Source organism: Gossypium arboreum, chromosome 4 (genome assembly GCF_025698485.1).
Source record: "Gossypium arboreum isolate Shixiya-1 chromosome 4, ASM2569848v2, whole genome shotgun sequence".
Classification (NCBI taxonomy): domain Eukaryota; kingdom Viridiplantae; phylum Streptophyta; class Magnoliopsida; order Malvales; family Malvaceae; genus Gossypium; species Gossypium arboreum.
Window position 1 is genome coordinate 103,767,938 of NC_069073.1, and position 19,609 is coordinate 103,787,546.

The 19,609-nt window shown below is 38.6% G+C and overlaps 1 long non-coding RNA gene across 1 annotated transcript; it reads right to left on the reverse strand.

Moving 5' to 3' along the window:
* Window positions 1–5,250: 5,250 nt before the first annotated feature.
* On the reverse strand, window positions 5,251–16,917 carry LOC128291733 (uncharacterized). The gene is made up of 3 exons (XR_008281554.1): window positions 16,844–16,917; window positions 16,686–16,729; window positions 5,251–5,301 (listed from the first exon to the last, which is right to left on the reverse strand). It is a non-coding gene; the product is annotated as an uncharacterized LOC128291733 (long non-coding RNA).
* Window positions 16,918–19,609: the final 2,692 nt, after the last annotated feature.

Genomic DNA, 19,609 nt, shown 5'->3' on the forward strand with positions numbered 1-19,609 from the left:
ATTTAATGATTGCATTTTCTAGCAATTTTACCCAAATGGGCTCGAAAGCCTATTGGGCCCTATTTTAGCCCCTCGAGGTCTAACTTACCGTGAACGCCAAAAACACGCCCTTACTGCTTCCATTGTTCCGATCATCATCTCATTGATTCTAACTAACTAGTGAGCGTCATTGCTCATTAAGTCCTCGAAATGCCAGAATTTCGGCATTTTGACTTTTCGGCATTTATCACTTTAAGCTAAGAAAAAGGGTTCGTTACACACCTGATTTGCGATATTCCTTGACGAGATCTCCTATGCGATTTGTCCTATAATCAACCACTTATAGATTAGACCATGTTATTATTAAACCAAATCGAAAACTACCTATTATCATCACTTACATATTTGGCCACCATCCACAATGGCCCTTGAGTTCATACCTTTGCCGAAGTTGATGACTAGATTTAGTCACTCCGATGATCCAAGCTTTTCACACACTCCTCGATCGGTAGCCTTTAATCCTCACTAGCACCAACAAACCAAATAACACCAAAAACCCTTTTAGCCTTAGTCGACAGAGTGGTTTTCAGTTTTTCTTAAACCACAAGATACAAATGGAAAGAAGGTTCGAATACTTACCAAGAGATCTACTCGTTGAAGAACGTTCCAAATACCTTCCTACCCCATATCATTGTGAATCCAACTTAAACATGCGAGAAAATAGATCTAAATATTAATTCTCGAATCACTAAAGTATGAAGCTTTGACTTTTCAAAAATATTAATCTAAGCTATTACGAGCGTTAGTACACACTATTACGGGTTGAAGTTGAAACGCTTCCAAAGTCAATCGCCTCGATAACCACCACATGCCACTCAAACTTAACTAATCCAATATTAATATATGTAAATCCTAAGCACATCGGTCATACGGAACATAAGGGCATATTCGTCATTTTACCATACGAGGGTATCACAGTCACTTTACCCTACAGGGCTTTACGGTCACTTTACCTAATAGGGGTATTTTAGTCATTTCATCCTACAAGGGTGTTTTGGTAAATCTACAAACCAAGGGTATTTCAAGAATTTTGTAAACCAATGGTATTTCTATAATTTTAGAAAGTCAAGGGTATTTCGTAACTTTGTAAATCGTGGGTATTTTGGTAATTTTACAAATTGAGGTATTTCGATAATTTCACAAACCGGTGGTATTTTGGTAATTTTACAAACCAGGGTATTTTAGTAATTTTGTAAATCGAGGGTAAAACAAGAATTTCAAATCAAGGGTAAAACAAGAATTTATAAATCGAGGTAAAATGGTAATTCAGAATCGAGGTAAAGCGGTAATTACGTAAATCGAGGTAAAACGATAATTATGTAAATTGGGGTAAAAGCGGTAATTATGTAAATTGGGGTAAAACGGTAATTCTATAAATCGAGGTAAAATAGTAATTTTGTAAACCGAGGTAAAACAAGAATTTCAGAATCGAGGGTAAAACGGTAATTTTACAAATCGAGGGTAAAACAGTAATTCTATAAATCGAGGGTACTTTGGTAATTTTACAAGTCGAGGTATTTCAATAATTTTACATGTCGAGGGTATTTGGTAATTTCACAAATTAGGGTATTTTGGTAATTTTACAAACTAGGGTATTTTGATAATTTTACAAACTAGGGTATTTTGGTAATTTTATAAACCAAGGGTATTTTAGTAATTTTACAAAGCGAGGTATTTTGGTAATTTTGTAAACCAAAGTATTTTAAATAGGGATAAAATACGAATGGGCCTAAAGCCCTTTCTCATTAAATGGGCCCACACGTGTGGCCCTTTTAGCCCAAATCTAGCCATAGATATGAGATTCACCTAGCCTAGTCTAATATTTACTACACAATCAAACAACTTATCCAATTGGGCAGAGGTCTGTTAGCCCACATGGCCCCTTTCATTACCATCGCGACCAAGTAGCCATCCAACAACAAGAGTAGTGATAAATACACACCGATAGGAGACTGGAGTTAATCCACGCCCGAGCACTCTTAGCCGACGCCTAACCCAAACGAGCACGCCATACAATGAAAGGGATCACCAATAAAGGTACATTTACTCTCTTCATGGTTCCTCTATTTAAAGCCGACTTCACAACCACTCTTATGTTAGCTTCCGATGTGGGATCCTCCAACATTAGAGTTTAAATTCAACACCAACTCTTGCCGCCCCTATTAGCAAAATAAATGCTCCTTGCTTGCCATGGGATTCGAACCTATGCCTCCCTTAAATGCTCCACACGCTACTTGCCACTAAGCCACAAGGCTTTTTGTGTCATATTTTATCCCTAATTAATTATAAGGTCTAAAGGCCAAAGTCCGTGTTCCTTTTAAAAAAACAAAATAAATTGCAAGAGCCAAGGCTTGAACCCGAGCACCCATACAACCTTAATGACACCACAACCACTAGAATACAAGCTTCCTTGTGTCATTTATTTAACACAATAATTTAAAACCCTCATCCAAGCATCCGGTTTTTTTCACTTAATACCAAAATTTTTGCTAAAGCCCAAGTTTGAACCCAAGATTTATCCAACACTTCTCAAAGCCATTAACCACTAATAGCAAACATTTAATTGTTTCATTTCATTGCACAATTAAATACCTATATACAACCTCCTTACGGACCCCCACTCAAGGCCCAATACTTCTAGGCCCAAATTCGGGTGTTACAATTATACTCCTTAAAGAAATTTCGTCCTCGAAATTTCCAACTATCAACTAACCATATTACTCAAGTCAAACCTCTATGCTTCGCTTTCGCACTCTAATTAAAAATAATTCTTAGTACGACCCGAACATCTAATTACCAAAGTAAAGAAACATTTATCAAGCACGCATACAATTCAGTAACACATATTTAAATAAAATAAACTTGGCGATCCCGAGCTCGATGCTCCTTGGACCCACATCTAAGACATGCTCCTGTCTTCCTATGGCATTCACCCGGATGACGTCTGCTGCGATCTTTTGCAGATTGGATAGTTTGGTCGTGCCTTAACATGTTTCACGAGCGAGGCTTGGTTTTCTAAGAACTAGAATCCTTCCTTTTTCTTACACTCCATGCACCCGGCTTGAAGCGTTTCCCTAATTTCCTTAAGTTTGGTATCCAATACTTCCTCTACCACTTGCCTTACTAACTCGGCCAGTGCCTCAGTACCAAGCTCCGAGTTACCGCAACCCGAAGTTGGTAGACTTTGCTTACCCTCAGAATCCATATCAATACTCTACATTACTAGTACACATACCAATTAACTACAAAGATCTCAAAAATTTTACTATTTATTCATATGTCTTATGCAGAGATAGTATTTTAAAGTTTCTATTTTCACAGAATCATAACCTAGCTACAGTCTCGGTATTCTAGAGTTTTTAGGGTTGCCCTAGTCATAATGTGTAATACCCCTAACTCGTGACCGACGCCGGTGTCGGACACGAGGGGTTAACGGCCAAATCCTCTCAAGATACCAACCAATTTGACATTACCAGTCAGGCTGGAAAACTGCATCACCGTCGCCTTAAAAATCATATCTCGAGTTTCAAAACTCGGAAACTGGTTTCGTAAATTTTCCCTGAATTTAGACTCATATACCCATCCATGAATTTATTTTTAGAATTTTTGGTTGGGCCAATTGGTACAGTTTATTAGTTAAAGTCACCCATGTTACAGGGATCGACTGCTCTGACCTTCGCGCGTTACAACTTGGATATCTCTCTGTACAGGGCTTTAATACTGGTTCTGTTTGTTTCTAATGAAACTAGACTCAAAATGGAATTTGTAAATATAAGGAATGACTCCTAATTCTTTCTGGATAATTTATGGTAAATTTTCAAAGTCGCGACAGGGGACCCAGAAACCGTTCTGGCCCTGTCTCACGAGAACTTTAATATTTCTCAGTATACTGCTCATATGGTCGTTTCGTTTCGTCCATATAAAAATAGATTCATCAAGGTTAAGTTCCATAATTTACTCACTATTTAATTCTACTTCTACTATTTTTAGTGATTTTTCAATCTCATCTCACTGCTGCTGTCCTCAACAGTTACTGCAGAGACTATGCCAATTTCATGAATTTTCCTTGGCCTTAATCATCCATCATACATGACACAAATTATGGCCACCTTATCAAAATTAGAGTTTCTAAGACTCGTGGCTATAGGTTCTAGCATCCCACTCGACGACCACATAGGCCATTTTCACATGGCTTAAAGTTTACAACCCACAATTCGACAAAATATAATAGCCTATACATGCCAAATGTTCTTCAACAACAAAAACAATACCACAAGATTTCAGCCGTTGTGATGACTTCATGACGGTCCCGATCACATAAACAATACGAGTCCGAGAGACCTAAAATGGGTGACAAGAAAAACACCGAGTGAGTTTACAACTCAGTAAGTCATAAGCATTCATCAATCCACTGATAAAGTTACTACAACATGTACAACAAACGAGGCTAGGTACTCATCCATATCGAATCTATACCATAATACCTCGGACCTTTCGGTCCAATCTCGTACCAAATCATACATCCACATTTCATATTTTACACAACAAGATAATCAAGCATTTTTACACATTAACTCATTTTCCAGCACAACCATACAATTTCAATCATCACATAGATTTAAGGCTTATCAAATTCAACCCCAAGCATGAGCGTATTCTCTATTCGTCATGAGCTCGAGGTACTTACCCTATCCGCTGTCCATACTCAATTCAATGGAGACACACCCTCCATATATATAGAGTACGCACACGCAATGCTTACTACTCGATTTCGCACACTTAGTGCCACGTAATTTAAGCCCGCACACACAAATTGCCATACCCTCCGAGCTCGCACACCCGGTGCCATATTTTTCCAAAGCTTGCACACATAGTGTCATATTTTTCCAGCATGCACACTTAGTGCCTTATATTTCCAGCACGCACACTTAGTGCCATATATTTCCAGCACTCACACTTAGTGCCGATCTAAGTCACCGTACACACGTATTGTTCAAGACACTTAGTGCCGAAAGCAAACTTTCTACACATTTCACTATTTCTTTTACATTCAACAAATGTCATCACTCCATACACATACATTTTCATTTATATATATATATATCATCCCATTAAACACAATTGCATAAATTTTACAATCATTTAAGCAATATCAAATACGTGCTTAATGACTTACATTGTTTGGGGTAGAACGGTTCCAAATCGGCTACTCGTTTGCTTTCTCCTTTCCTTTATCCAATCTAGTTCCCCTTTGCTCTTGAGCTAAATCAAACAAATTTACTTCTCAATCTAACACATACATACGGCAACCATACACATTTCAGAAATCAATTCATTCGTATCATTTGTCCATACTTTAGCTTTTAACACATTCGGCCACTAGGGCAACCTATTTAACTTTTAAGATTCATTTCTAATTTTAGTTAAACAATGCCGAATGCCATTAACTACTAATGCCACACACACATATGCATAAAATTAACCCATACATGACCTATAGCTCATTCGGTCATTCATCTTTCAAGCCTATCAAAGCTTCATATCACACTTCCTTGGCCGAATACACATACAAGCACAATTTAGCATTTTTTTATTTATTTCATGATACATTCGCCTTGGCATAATTTCATTAAAAGTCCCTATTAGCCACTTCACCCTTCAATTTTATCATCTACTTAACATTTCATACTTATCATGCTAGCGAATATTGTTTAATCAAGTTCAACATCCTCATATACTGCATTAGCATCCAAACAACCTATTTGAACATTTAACTAATTCAAGCTTCACCCATCCTCACTTATTCATTTAACATAAAGAAAATAAATCAACCCCTTCACTATCAACCATGGCGAATGCTTCATGGGTTTAAGGTAGATTCAAGAAAGGAACTCATAATTATTAAGATGTAAGCAACTACCCTTGTTCATCTAGATTTAGTATGAAACAACAACTATCACCCTTATCAATCACCATAGCCGAAAACCTTACTCATTCCAATATCAAAATTTCCACATGGGCTACAAAAATAGCTTGATATCTCACCCAAGATCAACTAAAATTTCAAGAACTAGTCTAGACTACTTACCTCATTATCACCCTAGGATGGCCGAATACTCCCCCTTCATCCACTCTTCATTTTAGGTCAAGAAGAAACAAAGGAATGAAGCCTTTTTTTTCTTTTCTATTTCTTTTATTATTTCCTTTCTTTTACATAAAATAATGACCACTTCATGGAAATTTACCACATATTGTAATATATGCTCCATCATGGCCGCCACTATGCATAAGAAAAGGAGTATTTGACATGCAAAACCACTATTTTCACTACATGCTTTAATAGGTCCTCATAGATTAACCTATCACATTTCTACAATGTTTCATATAAGTCCATTTTAATAAATTCACATAGAAATGATCAAATTAATGCATGAAACTTTCATACATGCATTTATTAACATCATAAACATAGAATATAACAATTAATTATTTATAAGACTCGGTTTCGTGGTTCAAACCACTTTCCGACTAGGGTCAATTTTGGCTGTCACAACTCTCCCCACTTAAGAAATTTTCGTCCCCGAAAATCTTACGAGTAAATAGGCTCGGTATCGCTCTTTCATAGAGTCCTCAAGTTCCCAAGTGGCTTCTTCAATTCCGTGTTTATGCCACAACACCTTCACTAACGGGATTTTCTTATTGCGCAACTCTTTTACTTCACGCATCATAATGCGAACCGGTTCCTCTTCATAGCTCAAATTAGGCTAAATCTCAATCTCAGATGGAGCAATTACGTGCGATGGATCGACCTATATCGTCAAGCATCGAGACATGAAAACATTGTGAATCTTTTCGAGCTCGGGGCAAAATCAAACGATACGCGACTGGACCGACTCGTTCGGATATCTCATATGGCCCGATGAACCTCGGGCTCAATTTGCCCTTACGGCCAAATCTAAGCACTTTCTTCCAGGGTGAGACTTTGAGAAATACCTTGTCTCCAACCTGATATTCAATATCTTTTCTTTTCAAATCCGCATACGACTTTTGGCGATCCGGCGACTTTCAAACTTTCACGAATTACTCGAACTTTTGCTCGGCATCCTTAACCAAATCAACCTCAAGATTTTCCTTCACTAAGTTCACCCGAATAATGGGGTACGGCATTTACGATAGTATAAAGCCTTGTAAGGCGCCATCTTGATACTTGATTGAAAGCTATTGTTGTAAGCGAATTCAACCAAAGGTAAATACCGTTCCCATGCACCACTAAACTCAAGGATGCAACATCTCAACATATCCTCGAGTATTTGAATTATCCGTTCGGATTTACCATCGGTTTGGGGGTGGCGGTGCTAAAATGCGTTTGGTACCCAAAGCCTCTTGCAATTTCTTCCAAAATCGCGACGTAAATCTTGGGTCTCTATCCGACACGATAGAAATAGGTACCCCATGCAATCGAACAATTTGGGAGACGTATAATTCTGCCAACTTATCGAGCGAAAAATCCGTGCAGGACAGGATAAAATGAGCGGACTTGGTCGATCTATCAACAATGACCCAAACCGAGTCTTTCTTATTACGAGTCAATGGTAACCCGGACACAAAGTCCATTGTTACTCGATCCCATTTCCATTCGGGTATCATGATCGGTGAAGTAATCCCGATGGCACTTGATGTTCCGCTTTCACTTGTTGACATATCGACACCTTGAAACAAATTCGAAATGTCTCGTTTCATACGGGCCACCAAAATTGGCGTTTGGTCATTGTACATTTTAGTACTACCGGGTGGATTGACATTCGACTACAATGGGCTTCATTTAGAATTATCGAAATAAGTTTGAATTCTTTGGAACACAGACGACTTGAACCTCAAACAATCGTCATCATCAATTTGAAACTCGATTCCTTGTTCGAACACACTCGGCCCGTTTTGCAAGCAACTCCTCATCAACTTTCGAGCTTCCCGAATTTGATGAGCCAACAATGGTTTGGCCTTTAATTGGCTACTAACACATTGTCGGGTAGAATAGACAAGTGTACATTCATCGTCAATAAAACAAGCGGTGATTTCCGACTTAAGGCATCCACAACCACATTAGCCTTTCCGGGTGATAATCAATGACGAGTTCATAATCTTTTAACAACTCGAGCCATCGTCTTTGTCGCAGATTTAAGTCTCTCGAGTCATCAAATATTTGAGACTTTTGTGATCCGAATACACATGGCACTTCTCACCAAATAAGTAATGTCGCCATATCTTCAAAGGCGAACACGATGGCGACCAATTCGAGATCATGGGTTGGATAATTTTTCTCATGTGGCTTTAATTGTCTCGACGATAGGCCACAACTCGACCTTCTTGCATCAATACGCAACCTAACCCAAGTAGGGAGGCATCACTATAGATGACAAACTCTTTGCCGATTAATTTGTACTAGAACTGGAGCTTTCGTCAAATGGGTTTTCAATTGGTGAAACTTTTCCGACACTTTTCCGTCCATTCAAATTTGACATCTTTCAAAGCGGTTTGTCATGGGTGTGGCTATCATCGAGAATCCTTTTACAAACCGTCGGTAGTAACCGCAAGCCCCAAAAGCTCCTAACCCGGTAACATTCCTTGGAGGTTTCCAATTGACTATGGTCGAAATTTTGTTCGGGTCCACCCGACACCGTCACGGACACCACGTGCCCCAAAAGCAAACCTCTTTCAACCAAAATTCACATTCTTGAACTTTGCGTATATCGCTTATCTCGTAAGATTTGCAACACTAGCCTTAGGTGTTTAGCATGTTCGGTTTCATCTCTCGAATAGACCAAAATGTCATCGATAAATACAATTACGAACCGATCCAAGTATGGCTGAAAATTCTATTCATTAAATCCATAAACACCATGAGGGCATTAGTGAGCCCAAACGACATCACCAAGAATTCAGAGTGACCGTACCTTGTTCTAAAAGCGGTTTTGGGTATGTCCGATTCTCGGACCCTCAACCGATAGTATCCCGACCTCAAATCTATCTTTGAAAACACCGAGGCTCCCTTTAATTGATCAAACAAATCGTCAATTCGTGGCAGCGGATATTTATTCTTTATCGTCACTTTATTGAGTTGACGGTAGTCGATGCACAACCTCATGCTTCCGTCCTTCTTTTTCACAAACAATCCGGTGCGCCCCATCGAGAAAAACTTCGGTCGAGCGAAACCTCTATCCGTCAATTCTTGCAATTGAACCTTCAATTCCTTTAACTCCGTTAATGCCATACGATCACGGAGCTATTGAGATCGGCGTAGTGCGGTACAACCGATGTCGAATTCCACTTCTCGAACCGGTGGCAATCCCAGTAACTCCTCCGGAAAAACATCGAATACTCACAAACCATCGATACCGATTCGAGTTTCTTTTCCGTCTCTTTACTTTCCAACACATACGCAAGGTATGTTTCACACCCTTTTCACATATCTCCGGCGGTCATAGAAGATATTATCGCTGGCACTCCTTTTAAATCGAAGAGACTCGACTCGGACTACCTCATTATTTGCACTCCTCAAAACAATGGTTTTCCTTTTGCGATCCACCTTTGCATCATGTACGGTCACCAATCCATACCAAGAATAACATCGAATTCATCAAATGGTAGAAGCATCGGATCGGTAGGAAAGCAGATTCTCGAATTATTAGGGGCATCTCTTGCACACTTTATCAACAGTACGTATTGACCCAAAGGGTTTGACACTGAATTACGAACTCGAGAGACTCAACAGTAGAGTCTTTTGGATGCTAAAGTTTCACATACATATGAATGAGTAGAGCGGGGTCAATCAATGCAATCACACTAGTATCAAAGAGAGTAAAAGTACCAATGATAACGTCGGGGAGGATGCCTCTCTCGTGCGCGGATGGCATATGCTCTAGCAGGAGCTCGGGTCTCGGATCGAACACCGTGTCGGTGGCTCCCCTCGATTACCACCCCTACCTCCTGAAACCCTCGGGGTCTACCTCTAGCTGTCGCCCCACTAGATCTACCTTGCATCTTATTCTTCTCATCTAGCTCCGTGCAATCCCTAATGAAGTGGTCCTTGAACCACATCCGTAATGAGCAGGTTAACAGACTTACCCCAACATTCACCTAGGTGTCGTCTTCCACATTGGGGACATTCAGGTCTCTCTTGACGATTATTGCCCACACTAGCTATCGATGTAGCTCGGGAGTCCGTCAATGGTCGAGCTCTAATGGAAATTCCCGCAGTCGCCCTCGACTTACTAGTGTCCTCCCTGAACCTCTTTACAGTCGAGAACGGAGCTTTACTCGTTGATCTTTTACGGTAATCTCTTGCTTCAAGTTCAGCCTTCTTCTTCTCCTTCCCAAGTTCTTCCGCCTTGCGTGCTCGTTCGACTAGTGTCATGAACTCCTTTATCTCCAAAATTCCCACTAGTAACTTTAATTCTTCATTCAATCCTTCTTCAAATCTTTTGCACATAGCAACCTCATCAGCCACACACTCCCGAGCATACCGACTAAGTCTTACGAACTCATGTTCAGATTCGAGATCTGATCATCGGCCTTGCTTGAGTTCCGGGAACTCCTTACGCTTCGATCGATGAACCGTTGACTAATATATTTCTTCGAAATTCGTTTGAAAGAAATCCCAAGTAACTTGTTCCTTTGGGACTATGGAAATCAAGGTCCTCCACCAATAGTAGGTGAGTCTCGCAACAAAGATATCGCACACTTAAGACATTCATCGGTGTGCATGACAGTTCATCAAACACTCTAATGGTGTTATCAAGCGAACTTCGGCCCTTTCAAAGATCGGTAACTATGGCCTTAAACTCCTCGGCCCCACGCTTCCTAATCAAGTCCACGGTGGTTTACTCAGCCTCACGGGATCGAGAATCGATGGCATCACGGGCTCTTGGGGTGGATTATTTAAATTCGGGAATGGTTGGACACCCAGATTGGTTCGGGCATATTGCGCGACCCACTCATTCATCATGGTGAAGAAGGCTTGTTTTGCCCCTTCATTTTGATTATTCGCGGATGACCGAGGCTCAACGGTGGTGTCCCTTGCGCAGGAGCAGCCGCTACACTTTCAACGTCATCCGCCAAGGGTCTCTCTATCCCGGGTTCCATCGCTAATCAAAACAAAAATTTCAACCGTCAGAAGTCATCACATTATTAAGCACTAACAATTTGGCATGTATAGCTAGACTCACACGCTCTATGGTAGTCCTAGAACCGACTAAACCATAGCTCTGATACCAATAAAATTGTAACACCCCTAACTCGTGACCGACGCCGATTGTCGGACACGAGGGTTAACGCCAAATCCTCTCAAGATACCAACCAATTTGACATTACCAGTCAGGCTGGAAAACTGCGTCACCGTCGCCTTAAAAATCATATCTCGAGTTTCAAAACTCAGAAACTGGTTTCGTAAATTTTCCCTGAATTTAGACTCATATACCCATCCATGGATTTATTTTTAGAATTTTTGGTTGGGCCAATTGGTACAGTTTATTAGTTAAAGTCACCCATGTTACAGGGATCGACTGCTCTGACCTTCGCGCGTTACAACTTGGATATCTCTCTGTACAGGGCTTTAATACTGGTTCCGTTTGTTTCTAATGAAACTAGACTCAAAATGGAATCTGTACATATAAGGCATGACCCCTAATTCTTTCTGAATAATTTATGGTAAATTTTCAAAGTCGCGACAGGGGACCCAGAAACCGTTCTGGTCCTGTCTCACGAGAACTTTAATATTTCTCAGTATACTGCTCATATGGTCGTTTCGTTTCGTCCATATAAAAATAGATTCATCAAGGTTCAATTCCATAATTTACTCACTATTTAATTATACTTCTACTATTTTTAGTGATTTTTCAATCTCATCTCACTGCTGCTGTCCGCAACAGTTACTGCAGTAGACTATGCCAATTTCATGAATTTTCCCTTGGCCTTAATCATCCATCATACATGACACAAATTATGGCCACCTTATCAAAATTAGAGTTTCTAAGACTCGTGGCTATAGGTTCTAGCATCCCACTCGACGACCACATAGGCCATTTTCACATGGCTTAAAGTTTACAACCCACAATTCGACAAAATATAATAGCCTATACATGCCAAATGTTCTTCAACAACAAAAACAATACCACAAGATTTCAGCCGTTGTGATGACTTCAGCGACGGTCCCGATCATGCAAACAATACGAGTCCGAGAGACCTAAAATGGGTGACAAGAAAAACACCGAGTGAGTTTACAACTCAGTAAGTCATAAGCATTCATCAATCCACTGATAAAGTTACTACAACATGTACAACAAACGAGGCTAGGTACTCATCCATATCGAATCTATACCATAATACCTCGAACCTTTCGGTCCAATCTCGTACCAAATCATACATCCACATTTCATATTTTACACAACAAGATAATCGAAGCATTTTACACATTAACTCATTTTCCAGCACAACCATACAATTTCAATCATCACATAGATTTAAGGCTTATCAAATTCAACCCCAAGCATGAACGTATTCTCTATTCGTCATGAGCTCGAGGTACTTACCCTATCCGCTGTCCATACTCAATTCAATGGAGACACACCTCCATATATATAGAGTACGCACACACAGTGCTTACTACTCGATTTCGCACACTTAGTGCCACGTAATTTAAGCCCGCACACACAATTGCCATACCCTCCGAGCTCGCACACCCAAAGGTCTTAGTATTTTTCCAGCTTGCACACATAGTGTCATATTTTTCCAGCATGCACACTTAGTGCCTTATATTTCCAGCACGCACACTTAGTGCCATATATTTCCAGCACGCACACTTAGTGCCGATCTAAATCACCGTATACACGTATTGTTCAAGACACTTAGTGCCGAAAGCAAACTTTCTACACATTTCACTATTTCTTTTACATTCAACAAATGTCATCACTCCATACACATACATTTTCATTTATATATATATATCATCCCATTAAACACAATTGCATAAATTTTACAATCATTTAAGCAATATCAAATACGTGCTTAATGACTTACATTGTTTGGGGTAGAACGGTTCCAAATCGGCTACTCGTTTGCTTTCTCCTTTCCTTTATCCAATCTAGTTCCCTTTGCTCTTGAGCTAAATCAAACAAATTTACTTCTCAATCTAACACATACATACGGCAACCATACACATTTGAAATCAATTCATTCAGTATCATTTGTCCATACTTTAGCTTTTAACACATTCGCCACTAGGGCAACCTATTTAACTTTTAAGATTCATTTCTAATTTTAGTTAAACAATGCCGAATGCCATTAACTACTAATGCCACACACACATATGCATAAAATTAACCCATACATGACCTATAGCTCATTCGGTCATTCATCTTTCAAGCCTATCAAAGCTTCATATCACACTTCCTTGGCGAATACACATACAAGCACAATTTAGCATTTTTTATTTATTTCATGATACATTCGGCCTTGGCATAATTTCATTAAAAGTCCCTATTAGCCACTTCACCCTTCAATTTTATCATCTACTTAACATTTCATACTTATCATGCTAGCGAATATTGTTTAATCAAGTTCAACATCCTCATATACGGCATTAGCATCCAAACAACCTATTTGAACATTTAACTAATTCAAGCTTCACCCATCCTCACTTATTCATTTAACATAAAGAAAATAAATCAACCCCTTCACTATCAACCATGGCGAATGCTTCATGGGTTTAAGGTAGATTCAAGAAAGGAACTCATAATTATTAAGATGTAAGCAACTACCCTTGTTCATCTAGATTTAGTATGAAACAACAACTATCACCCTTATCAATCACCATAGCGAAAACCTTACTCATTCCAATATCAAAATTTCCACATGGGCTACAAAAATAGCTTGATATCTCACCCAAGATCAACTAAAATTTCAAGAACTAGTCTAGACTACTTACCTCATTATCACCCTAGGATGGCGAATACTCCCCCTTCATCCACTCTTCATTTTCGGTCAAGAAGAAACAAAGGAATGAAGCCTTTTTTTTTCTTTTCTATTTCTTTTATTATTTCCTTTCTTTTACATAAAATAATGACCACTTCATGGAAATTTACCACATATTGTAATATATGCTCCATCATGGCGGCCACTATGCATAAGAAAAGGAGTATTTGACATGCAAAACCACTATTTTCACTACATGCTTTAATAGGTCCTCATAGATTAACCTATCACATTTCTACAATGTTTCATATAAGTCCATTTTAATAAATTCACAGAGAAATGATCAAATTAATGCATGAAACTTTCATACATGCATTTATTAACATCATAAACATAGAATATAACAATTAATTATTTATAGGACTCGTTTCGTGGTCCCGAAACCACTTTTCGACTAGGGTCAATTTTGGGCTGTCACATAATGTCATGATATGGTCTCAATTCTATCTAGAGTAATATCTTAATACAGTGTAATATGAGGAACAGAAATACTTACAGACTTGGTGCCGGGGATTCAGTGCGCCACTTCTTTCTCAATCCATTTAAAACTCGAAAACCATATTTTTGATCACCTAAAATAGAAATTTAAAAACTTTGATTTGAAAACACCCTTTATTTTGAAACTCTTGATTTAAAACAAAAAACTTGGACCATTTTAACATATATACTCATAAAACATCTTTAAAATAAACTTTTCAAAACCATTTCCAAAATACCCTTCTTAGGCCTAAATTTTGAAAAATTTTCGGACCCGATCCACAGTACCGAGTTGTTGCAACTTAGCTCGATACCACTAAATGTAACACCCCAAACCCGACCAGACGTTATGGTAGAATCAAGTGCCACATTGGAGTTGAAAACCCACGTTCCATTTTAGTGTTTTAAAACCATACATTTTATTGAGTTAACAAAGTGTATGGAAGTGGGCACCGTAGGTATCCGAGACAGAGGAGGTGAGCCATGAAGGTCGCTTAAGTACTAAGCTCTTTAATTGGATCCAATCCTAGACATGCCCACAACCATAGCCACACTTTGTTATATCGAGTTTAAATTTGTTTAAGTGGACGTCTTTGATAAATCGATTAATCGTGGTGTTGAGATATTTTGAAAACAAGTATCATTTTGAAAACACGTCCTAAGTCTAGCCCATTTGAATAATTATTAACCAATTTTAAAGTTATTAAAATTAAAATAATTAGAAAAGAAATAAAAGGAAAGTTAAAATTGGCCTTATTACAACCCAAAAATAAATAATAATTAAAGGAAATTAAATGAAAACCAACACTTATTTAAAAGTCCAAAGACAATCACCGTGGCCACTCTGAATCCCTCCGCCCAAGTCCCCACATCAAGGCTCACTGCAAGGTTAAGGAAAGGGGGTGAGTTTGGAAACTCATGTGCAACAAGCCCTTCAGAGCCCAAAACAATAACGGCCTGTTGGGTCTAAGCCCAAATCCAATCTCAATCATGCCTCGGGCAGTAGCCCTTTTCATATTTCATATTTCATAATCTTGGGCAAGCCTTTTCATATTTCATATTCTTGGGCGAAGCCTTTTCATATTTCATATTATCAGTAAGCGGTATGGCCCTTAGGCCCATTTCAATGTCACATATAATTTCAATGAAAGAATGCAACCCATTTGGGAGACTACTCAACCCACCATCCGCTACTCTCCACCGTACCAACCAACACACCATGTGGGATTAACTCGACCCACCCGCCAAACTCTCCTTTGGCGGCTTAGTGCTTTATCATATAACCGAGGCCTAGCCTCTTTTAATAATCGGGCAAAAGCCCTTTTTATAAGCGGGGCATAAGCCCTTTAATAAGCAGGCGTAAGCCCTTTTGATAATCGGGGCATAAGCCCTTTTGATAAGCAGGGCATAAGCCCTTTAATAAGCGGGGCATAAGCCCTTTTCACTTCCTCCATTCATATAAAAACCCAACCCAATGCATTTATGAACATCTTGTGTGCATATCATACATATCATATGCATATCATACATGTCATGTGCATATCATACATATCATGTGCATATCATACATACCATGTTTATCAAAATCCCATGCGTTAAGTTCATATATAAACCCTAGGGGTATAATGGTTATTTTTACCTAGGGGCAAAACGGTCATTTTCATATTATAAGGGTAATCTCGTAATTTTACCAAAAATTACGGTTTTCATGTTCATTAACGATTACTAACAATCCATGGGTGCAAACAGTGATTCTGGCCCATTTTTAGCGAAATCGAGTTATTGGGCCTAAAACCCCTAATGGGCCCTACTTAGCCAATTCTGTCGTCTAGGCCCACTTAGCCTATATTCATAATAGTATTAATAGTTTTAACAGGCAATTTAACAGATTTCTGTTTTCTAGCAATTTTACCCAAATGGGCTCAAAAGCCTATTGGGCCCTATTTCAGCCCCTCGAGGCCCAACTTACCGTGAACGCCAAAAACACGTCCTTACCGTTTCCATTGTTCCCGATCATCATCTCATTGATTCTAACTAACTAGTGAGCGTTCGCTTGCTCACAAGTCCTCGAAATGCCAGAATTTCGGCATTTTGACTTTTCGGCATTTATCACTTTAAGCTAAGAAAAAGGGTTCGTTACACACCTGATTTGCGATATTCCTTGACGAGATCTCCTATGCGATTTGTCCTATAATCAACCACTTATAGATTAGACCATGTTATTATTAAACCAAATCGAAAACTACCTATTATCATCACTTACACATTCGGCCACCATCCACAATGGCCCTTGAGTTCATACCTTTGCCGAAGTTGATGATTAGATTTAGTCACTCCGATGATCCAAGCTTTTCAGACACTCCTCGATCAGTAGCCTTTAATCCTCACTAGCACCAACAAACCAAATAACACCAAAAACCCTTTTAGCCTTAGTCGACGAGAGGGTTTTCACTTTTCTTAAACCACAAGATACAAATGGAAAGAAGGTTGAATACTTACCAAGAGATCTACTCGTTGAAGAACGTTCCAAATACCTTCCTACCCCATATCATTGTGAATCCAACTTAAACATGCGAGAAAATAGATCTAAATATTAATTCCGAATCACTAAAGTATGAAGCTTTCAGCTTTTCAGCAAATATTAATCTAAGCTATTACGAGTGTTAGTACACACCTGTTACGGGTTGAAGTTGAAACGTTTCCAAAGTTAATCGCCTACGATAACCACCACCTGTCACTCAAACTTAACTAATCCAATATTAATATATGTAAATCCTAAGCACATCAGTCATACGGAACATAAGGGCATATTCGTCATTTTACCATACAGGGGTATCACGGTCACTTTACCCTACAGGGGCTTTACGGTCACTTTACCTAATAGGGGTATTTTAGTCATTTCATCCTACAAGGGTGTTTTGGTAAATCTACAAAACAAGGGTATTTTAGTAATTTTGTAAACCAATGGTATTTCTATAATTTTTAGAAAGTCAAGGGTATTTCTGTAACTTTGTAAATCAGGGGTATTTTGGTAATTTTACAAATTGAGGGTATTTCGATAATTTCACAAACCAGTGGTATTTTGGTAATTTTACAAACCAGGGGTATTTTAGTAATTTTGTAAATCAAGGGTAAAACAAAGAATTACGTAAATCAAGGGTAAAACAAGAATTTATAAATCGAGGTAAAATGGTAATTACAGTAAATCGAGGGTAAAAGCAGTAATTTCGTAAATCGAGGTTAAAACGATAATTATGTAAATCGGGGTAAAGCGGTAATTATGTAAATTAGGGTAAAAGCGGTAATTCTATAAATCGAGGGTAAAATAGTAATTTTGTAAACCGAGGTAAAACAAGAATTTATAAATCGAGGGTAAAAGCGGTAATTTTACAAATCGAGGTAAAAGCAGTAATTCTATAAATCGAGGGTACTTTGGTAATTTTACAAGTCGATGGTATTTCAATAATTTTACATGTCGAGGGTATTTCAGTAATTTCACAAATTAGGGGTATTTTGGTAATTTTACAAACTAGGGGTATTTTGATAATTTTACAAACTAGGGGTATTTTGGTAATTTTATAAACCAAGGGTATTTTAGTAATTTTACAAAGCAGGGTATTTTGGTAATTTTGTAAACCAAAGTATTTTAAATAGGGATAAAAATACGAATGGGCCTAAAGCCCTTTCTCAGCCCAAATGGGCCCACACGCTCGTGTGGCCCTTTTAGCCCAAATCTAGCCACAGATATGAGATTCACCTAGCCTAGTCTAATATTTATTACACAATCAAACAACTTATCCAATTGGGCAGAGGGCTGTTAGCCCACATGGCTCCTTTCTACCATCGCGGCTCAAGTAGCCATCCAACAACAAGAGTAGTGATAAATACACACCTGATAGGAGACTGGAGTTAATCCACGCTCCGAGCACTCTTAGCCGACGCCCAACCCAAACGAGCACGCCATACAGCGAAATGGATCAGCCAAGAAAGGTACATTTACTCTCTTCATGGTTCCCTCTATTTAAAGCCAGCTTCACAACCACTCTTATGTTAGCTTCCCGATGTGGGATCCCTCCAACATTAGAGTTTAAATTCAACACCAACTCTTGCCGCCCCCTATTAGCAAAATAAATGCTCCTTGCTTGCCATGGGATTCGAACCTATGCCTCCCCTTAAATGCTCCACACGCTACTTGCCACTAAGCCACAAGGCTTTTTGTGTCATATTTTATCCCCAATTAATTATAAGGTCTAAAGGCCAAATCCAGGTTCCCTTTTAAAAAAAAACAAAATAAATTGCAAGAGCCAAGGCTTGAACCAGGCTCCCATACAACCTTAATGACACCACAACCACTAGACTACAAGCTTCCTTGTGTCATTTATTTAACACAATAATTTAAAACCCTCATCCAAGCATCCGGTTTTTTTCACTTAATACCAAAATTTTGCTAAAGCCCAAGTTTGAACCCAAGATTTCTCCAACACTTCTTAAAGCCATTAACCACTAATAGCAAACATTTAATTGTTTCATTTCAGTGCACAATTAAATACCTATATACAACCTCCTTACGGACCCCCACTCAAGGCCCAATACTTCTAGGCCCAAATTCGGGGTGTTACAGTTAGTTAAAGGAGTCAAATAGCTATGAAATTTTAATTTAAGGCACTTCAATGGTAATTAGACCAATTGAGGTGGTAGTGGATGTTTATGGACATGTTATTAATGAAATTATTAAAGTTTTTAAAGGTTAAAATGGTAATTAAGTAAATAAAGTTAACAAAAAGAAAAGAAATGGTATCATCTTTTATTTTCTTCTACCCTAATCGAAACTAAGAGAAAGAAAACACCATTGATGAACACAAGATTCGGCTAAGCTTGCTCCTCTTGCATGGTATGATTTTGAGTCCAGTTTTTAATTATTTTTATGTTTTTGAAGTCATTATAGCTTAATCTAGCTAGCCCGGGGGTCGATTTGTAAAGTTATTAAAGATTAAGGGTTATGCCATGAATGCTTTGAATGGTTCTTTATGTTTAATGGTAGATTATGAGTCCTTGTTAATAAATAAAC